Genomic DNA, 8090 nt, shown 5'->3' on the forward strand with positions numbered 1-8090 from the left:
GGAGTCCAGGATTTTGAGGCTGCAGTGAGCTTTGGTCATGCCATTGCATTCCAGCCTGGGCAACACAGTGAGATCCTGTCTCAAAAAAGAAAAAAAAAAGACTAAGCTAATCTATTGGTTGAATCACAGGTGATTCTGTTGTGGTAGACACTGTTGGGGGCAGCTGAAAAGCCATCTCCTTATCCTTGCTAGCCTTCTGTTGTATAGGCTGGAAAAGCCAGATAGTTTTTTTCTAGTCTCTCTTGTAGCCAGAATTGGCCGTATAACCCAGTGTGGCCAATGAGATATACAAGGATATCTGAGAAATTATTTTATTTTATTTTATTTTATTTTGAGACAGGATCCCATTGTTGCCCAGGCTGGAGTGCACTGGCCCAATCATAGCTTACTGCAGCCTTGAACTCCTGGACTCAAGTGATCCTTCCACCTTAGCCTTTCCAATAGCTGAGACTACAGGCGCACACCACCACACTTAGCTAATTTTTGTATGGTGTGTAGAGACAAGTTTTTGCCATGTTTCCCAGTCTGGTCTCGAACTCCTGGGCTCAGGTCATCTACCCACCTTGGGTTCTCAAAGGGATAGGATTACAGGCATGAGCTACCACCGCACCTGGCCCAATTATTTTCTTTTCTGAAAAAATGATAGCACCATTAAGGAAAAGGTCTGCTTTGCTACATTGGCTATCCTCTCGCTGTCACCCTCTTCCCTCACTTTGAGTGCAGGCTTGTGTTGTTAGAGCTTCAGCAGCCGTCTTGTGACCATGAGGCCACAGACAGTAGGATGAAGCCAACACTGAGGATGGTGAAGAAGAAGGTTGGAGAAAGCCTAGAGCCTTAACCACAGGCTACCTCTAGACTTCTTTTTAAGTAGCAAAAATGTTTCTTTGGTTAAGTCATAATTAAGCAGGTTTTTGTTACTTACAGTTAAATCAATACTAATGGGCACATCGGGTTTCTTCATAATACATTACTCCAGTTTCTTCCTGAAGCATCACTCACTGCCCTGAGTTCATGCCTCAGAGCCAGATATTACAAGCCCAGTCTTTCTCCATGTGGCAGAATTGTAGATGTTTATAGGAAATTCTTGAGTGACCCTGAAGCTTATTGATAGGGTTTGGATGTTTGTCCCCTCCAAGTCTCATGTTGACATATGATCCTGAATGTTGGAGGTCACAGTGGAGGCTGGCGGGAGGTATCTGCTTCATGGGGGTGGATTCCTCATGAATGGCTTGGTGCCCTCCCAGTGGTAATGCTTTCCCTTCATGTGAGATTTTATTGTTAAAAAGAGTCTGGGGTTTCCTCATCTCTCTTCTTTCTCTTCACCATGTGACACACCTGTTCCCTGTTTGCCTTCCACTGTGATTGGAAGATGCTGGTGCCATCCTTCTTGTACAGTCTGTAAAACTGTGAGCCAAAATAAACCTTCTTTCCTTATAAATTACCTGGTTTCAGGTATTCCTTTTTAGCAATTCTTTAGCAATGCAAATTGGACTCAGACGCTTGTCTCCTCCAGCTAAACAGCACTGTTCCTACATTATGTGGTCCCAGGTTCTGTGAATCACACTAGCCATTTGTTCTCTGAATGCACTCTGGTTTGCATCCTTCTAAATGGACAATAGGCAAACCTGAAGATGATATTCCAGAGGTCAAACCAGGAAAAATGAAACTGATTACCTGCTCCCTCCTTTGCATCTCATTTTTCTCTCAGAACAGCTTCAAATTCAGCTTTTCAGGTGCCCTCATCTGAGTTAAACCCCTGACCCTTTTTCATGTATTTTGCATGTATAGTTTGTTTTATTTGGGTTTATTTATTTATTTTATTATCTCAAGTGCAGGACATTCCCTCATCCTTATTAAGTTTTCTCTTATTAAATTCGGGCTGGCATCCTAGCTTGTTGAGACTTTTGGGGATTCTAATTAGGTATTTGCTGTTCCTTTCAGCTTCCTGTCCTCCACAAATTTGATAAGCATGCCTCCTGTGTCTTCATTTCAACTCCTTGATAACAAGTGCAACCCAGATGTCAGTTGACGTCACCGTGTCCTTTGAGATTTAAAATAAAATTAGCTCAAGCCCCCATCACACATCCTGTGGGAAGTCAGAGGCCCTCCTCCCAAAGATCTTTGCAAAGTCTTGGGGCTTCCATAGTCACTCGTGGTTCCACATTCCTCCTCCAGCTGGCCTTGGGCTCACACACATCCCCCCTCTGGCTGCTCTCCTCTTTAGTCCATGCCAACCAGACTCTTTCTTGGATTTTTTTTTTTTTTTTTTTTTGAGACAGAGTCTTGCTCTGTTGCCCAGCCTGGAGTACAGTGGCGCAATCTTGGCTCAATGCAACCTCCACCTCCCAGGTTCAAGCGATTCTCCTGCCTTGGTCTCCCAAGTAGCTGGGACTACAGGCACACATCGCCATGCATGGCTAATTGTGTGTGTGTGTGTGTGTGTGTGTGTGTTTTAGTAGAGACAAGGTTTTACCATATTGACCAGGCTGGTCTCAAACTCCTGACCTTGTGATTCACCCATCTCAGCCTCCCAAAGTACTGGGATTACAAGTGTGAGCCACTGCACCTGGCCTCCTTGATTTCTTTAAGGAAACTGCTCATATAAGACATGTGGGAGTGTGGAAGACTTCACTCAAGACTTGCAGGTATAGGGTGCATTTGGAGCGAAGTTGTGGTTGCATAACAGGTACTTCAGTCATTAGAATGATTAGGTATCCTTTTTCTGTCCTGGAAAACTCCTCAATAACAACAGCACCAGGACCTTCTCCCTAGCTTCCTTTTTCCAGATGCTCCTCAAAACTGCCCAGAAAACGCAGGTCCCAAGTTTTCCCGTTAATAGCCCTAGCCCTGGTCAGGGTTTAGGGAGGAGTGTGGGTAATGGGAAACCTAAGAGTAGACCCTGGGCAAATGTGTGAAGGAGTGAAGGAGTGTTTAAGATGTCCCCAGCCTTCCTTTGGAATTCAAAAGTTAATAATAGATTGCATTTAACCCAATGCAATCGAAATATAATTTTACCATGTGTTATGGGCCAAATTGTGTTTCCTCAAGATCCATATGCTGAAGCCCTAAGCCCCAGTGCCTCAGACTGTGACTGTATTTGAGATAGGGCCTTTAGAGAAGTAATTAAGGTAAAATGAGGCTGTTAGGGTGGGACCAGCTCCAATTTGTCTGATCTTATAAGAAGAGAACATTTGGACACCCAAGAGATAGCAGGGTTGGATGCACACACAGAAAAGACCATGTGAACAGGTAGCAGGAGGTCAGGTCAGCCATCTGCAAGTGTAGAAGAGAGGCCTTGGGGGCACCAACCCTGCCGCAACCTTGATCTTAGACTTCCAGCCTCCTGAGTGTTGAGAACATAAATTCCTGTTGTTTAAGTCAGCCAATGAGTGGTATTTTGTTATGGCAGTCCTAGTAAATTAATGTGACATGTGGTCAACGTGTGTGTGTGTGTGTGTGTGTATAATAGGTTGAAATGTGGTCCTCCAAAAATCACGTCCATGTCCTAACCCCTGGAACCAGTGAATGTGACTTTATTTGGAAGAAGGGGCTTTGCAGATGTAATTAAATATAGGATTCAAGATGAGATCATCTTAGATTATCTGGGTGAGCTCTAAGTCCAGTGGCAAGTGTCCCTACAAGATTCAGAAGAGGAGAAAATACAGTGACACAGAGGCAAAGGCCATGTGACGGCAGAGGCAGAGATGGGAGTGATGCAGCCACAAGCCAAGGAACTCCTGGGGCCGTCCAAGAATTAGGAGGCTCTGTTAATGCCTTGGTTTTGGACTTCTGACCTCCAGAACTGGGAGAGAATAAGCTTTTATTGTTCTAAGTTATCAAATTTGTGGTGGTTGCAGCAGCCCCAGGAAAACTAATATAAGAAAGGATTTTATGTTCTTTGTTCATTCTTTGAAATGTGCTGCATATTTTTTATTTTCAGCACAACTCAATTCAGAAGAGGCACATTTCATGCCAGTTTATTTGGGAAGTGATCCCAGACAGTTGGAGTGAGGGAAGGGATGGAGTCACAGGGCAGGAGGCCATGATGCATGGTCCAGCCTGCGCCAGCACACCCACCCCTCCCTCGTGCAGCTCACCTTTATGTCCTTGTGCCCACAATGACCAGTGCCTGTTAGGTACAAGGGGGCTCCTGGGGCTGTCACTTATGCTGGATTTCCCTCCCAGGGTGGCAACTGTTTCATCCATGTGAAACTCAGAGCCACCTGTGCAATTTCCCTCTGGGTGCTGGCTGGTGATCTGAGCTGAGCCATGTGGCTGGGAGGCTGGGAATTTTCCCCAACAACATCCACATGCTGCCCTTCCCATGAGGGAGGATCCGCGTCCACATTCCCACTATTCTTTCCCTCTTGCATTAGTTTTCTAGGGCTGCCATGGCAAAGGGCCACAAACCTGGTAGCTTAGACAACAGAAGGTTATCACCTCACAGTGCTGCAGGCTGGGAGAGAGGTAAGGTGAGGAGCATTCACTCTTCCCAAGGGCTGTGAGGGAGGGATCTGCTCCAAATCTCTCTCCTTCTTCTCCCAGGGTCTTTTCACATTGTCTTCCCTCTATGGGTATTGATCTCCATGTCCAAATTCCCCCTGTTTATAGGGGCACCAGTCATATTGGATTAGGGCTTACTCTAATGACCTCATTGTAATTTGATGACCTCCATAAAGACCCTATCTCCAAATAAGATCACATTCTAGTCTTGGCGTGGTGGCTCACAACTGTAATCCCAGCACTTTGAGAGGCTGAGTGGGTGGATCACCTGAAGTCTGGAGTTTGAGACCAGCTAACCAACATGGTGAAACCCCATCTCTACTAAAAATGCAAAAAAATAGCTGGGCGTGGTGGCACATGACTGTAATCCCAGCTACTTGGGAGGCTGAGGTAGGAGAATCACTTGAACCTGGGAGGCAGAGATTGCAGTGAGCCAAGATTGCACCATTGCACTCCAGCCTGGGCAAAATGGGCAAAACTCCATCTCAAAAAAAAAAAAAAGATCACATTGTAGATAGTAGGGGTTAGGATATATCTTTTTGTGGGAACAAACAATTCAACCTGTAATACCTCCTTTTGGGTTTCACCTCATTATCAGACCCAGTGCCTCTGGACTTTACCTGGAATCTATGGTCTATTTATTTCTCTAAATCTCTATGTTTAGTTTCCTCATGTGTAAAACAGGGGCCATCATATTTATTTTACAGTGTTGTAAGGATTAAATGTGTTAAAAAAGGAGGCCATGCTATATAATATGAGCTGGTGCTCTCATCGCTTTCCGCCACCATGCCTGGCCTTCACACACCCTGACTGAGAGGTGAGATAGTGCTAGCTGGTCCTTGGAACCTGTCACAGCAGTGAAAGAGCTAAAACAGGCAGTGTGAAATAAGTCTATGACAAAATTGGATTTTTCTAAAGGGAACCCACCAAGGAATAAAGTTAGACAACGCAATATGCAAAACCATAGAAACAGATGAGCATGTAGGATCCCTATAATGATTTTAACGTAGGAAGAATGAGTGTGTGGTTATAAAGTACCCAGGGTTATCCCATTGCCCTTGCTTCCGTTTCGCCTGTCCCACCTCCCTAACCCTTAGCAGGGGTCATTGGCTGGTGCTCATGGCCAAGACAAGCTCAGTTCTCCAAATCCTGTGGCCTGATGCATAGCCTGTCACTGAAGGGACTCAGCTTAGCATGCGTGCCCCAGCTGGGACTGTTCCCACTTCCTCCCTGGGACTGGGGCCAGCCCCTCAGAAGCCTCATGGTCCAACTCAAGGGGTTTCAACAGTACCTGCTCTGTTATGTATCCACCTAGGATCTCTTCTTGAGTAGATGAAAAAAGTAAAATCTTATTCTCTTAACTGTAGAATTCACATCCCCTTACCAGTGTTGTTGAGAAAATACTCTCATAAGCTATATCTAGAGTGGGGAGTAAAGTTCCAAGAGATGTTAAGCACCAATAGGTATTTACTGAACTGTTTCCTAATGGAAGTGCTGGGGGAACTTACTGTCATGCTCTTATTTTGCTATTTTTGTACTGAGATGAAATTCACATAATATATAATTAACTATTTTTTTTTTTTTTGAGACGGAGTTTCGCTCTTGTTACCCAGGCTGGAGTGCAATGGCGCGATCTTGGCTCACCGCAACCTCCGCCTCCTGGGTTCAGGCAATTCTCCTGCCTCAGCCTCCTGAGTAGCTGGGATTACAGGCACGCACCACCATGCCCAGCTAATTTTTTGTGTTTTTAGTAGAGACGGGGTTTCACCATGTTGACCAGGATGGTCTCGATCTATTGACCTTGTGATCCACCCACCTCAGCCTCCCAAAGTGCTGGGATTACAGGCATGAGCCACTGCGCCCGGCCCACAATTAACTATTTTAAATTAAATAATTCACTGGTGTTTAGTGCATTTACAATGTTGTGCAACAGCCACCTCTAATTCCAAAACATGTTCTTCACTCCAGAAGGAAACCTCAGACCCATTAAGCTGCTACTACCATTGTCCCTTCCCCCAGCCCCCTGGCAACCACCAACCTGCATTCTGTCTATACGGATCTACTGGTTTTGGATGTTTCGCACAAACGAAATCATACTACATATGACCTTTTGTGTCTAGCTTTTTTCACTTAGCACAATGTTTTTGAGGTTCATCCATGTTGTAGCACGTAGCAGCACTTCGTGCCTTTTAACAACTGAGCAATCCTTCATGTATTCATGTATACCATCATGATTTACTTTGTCAAGTGGGATATGCAAACTGAGCAGCAGAACTGACTTCTTCTGGCGTTTTAGAAACTATGTAGGGAAAAGAGAGAGAGATGGGAAAGTGAAATGGTAGCCCATCAGAGAAATATTTTAAGAAAAAATTATAAATGTTTAACAAAGACTCTTACAAAAGTTTCGTTGTGTGGTGTGAAATGAAAATCTTTGTCTTTCTGTGAAATCTTTATTGAAATTGATATTATTAATGTTTTGTGTCTTCAGATCTATTATTTTTCTGATATGATAAACTGCTAAGTGCAACCTTAATATATGATCAGGGTGAAACTGAAGCTACCAATGCAAGTCTTAGGTCACCTGGGTACCTGGGTTCAACAGCTTTGGGCTGGAACTGACTTCCCTTTAGAAGGTGACTAAAGGTGTATCCTCTCAGTGGAGTGAATACAGATGGTGATTCCGCCATTGCATCCAGCTTGCTTGAGAGCTAAGCCCAGTTTTTCCATATTAAGATATAATTTGGCTGCTAAAATTTTTTGGATGAATGCCATGGTCTGCATGTGCCCCCACCCAAATTCATATGTTGAAATCCTAATGCCCAAGGTGTTTGGTATTAGGAGGTGGGGTCTTTGGGAGGTGTTTGGTCATAAGGGTAAAGCCCTCATGGATGGGATTAGTACCCTTATAAAAGAGGCCCAAAGCCAGGGGTGGTGGCTCACACCTGCAATCCCAGAACTTTGGGAGGTCAAGGTGGGTGGATCACGAGGTCAGGAGTTCAAGGCCAGCCTGGCCAAAATAGTGAAAACCCCTCTCTACTAAAAATACAAAAATTAGCAAGGTCTGGTGGCAGGCACCTGTAATCCCAGCTACTCAGGAGGCTGAGGCAGGAGAATCACTTGAACCTGGGTGGCAGAGGATGCAGTGAGCCGAGATGGCACCACTGCAGTCTAGCCTGGGAGACAGAGTAAGACTTGTCTCAAGAAAAAAAAAAAAAGAGGCCCCAAAGGAGCTCGCCTGCCTTATTTATCATATGAGGACACAGCTAGAAGGTGCCATTTCTATAAGCCAGGAAACAGACCCTCACCAGACACAGAATCTGCTGACACTTTCTCCATAACTATGAGAAATAAATTTCTGTTTTCATAAGCTACTTGATCTATGGCATTTTGTTAGAAGAGCTTGAAAGGACTAAGACAATCATGAAGTGAGCCAACTGGTCTCTAGGTCTCCATTTTAATCTTGCATAACTGGGCCCGTTCTCCTACCCTCACTAACAGTATGAAAGATTGGAGAGGAGAGCAGAGCACCTGATAGGGCCTTGTATGAGGAAGCAATTCTAAAAGCCTTGGGTTGCTTTGATCTCTTC

This window comes from Aotus nancymaae, unplaced genomic scaffold (genome assembly GCF_030222135.1).
Source record: "Aotus nancymaae isolate 86718 unplaced genomic scaffold, 86718_ANA_hifiasm-v0.15.2.pri h1tg000008l, whole genome shotgun sequence".
Taxonomy (NCBI): Eukaryota; Metazoa; Chordata; class Mammalia; order Primates; family Aotidae; genus Aotus; species Aotus nancymaae.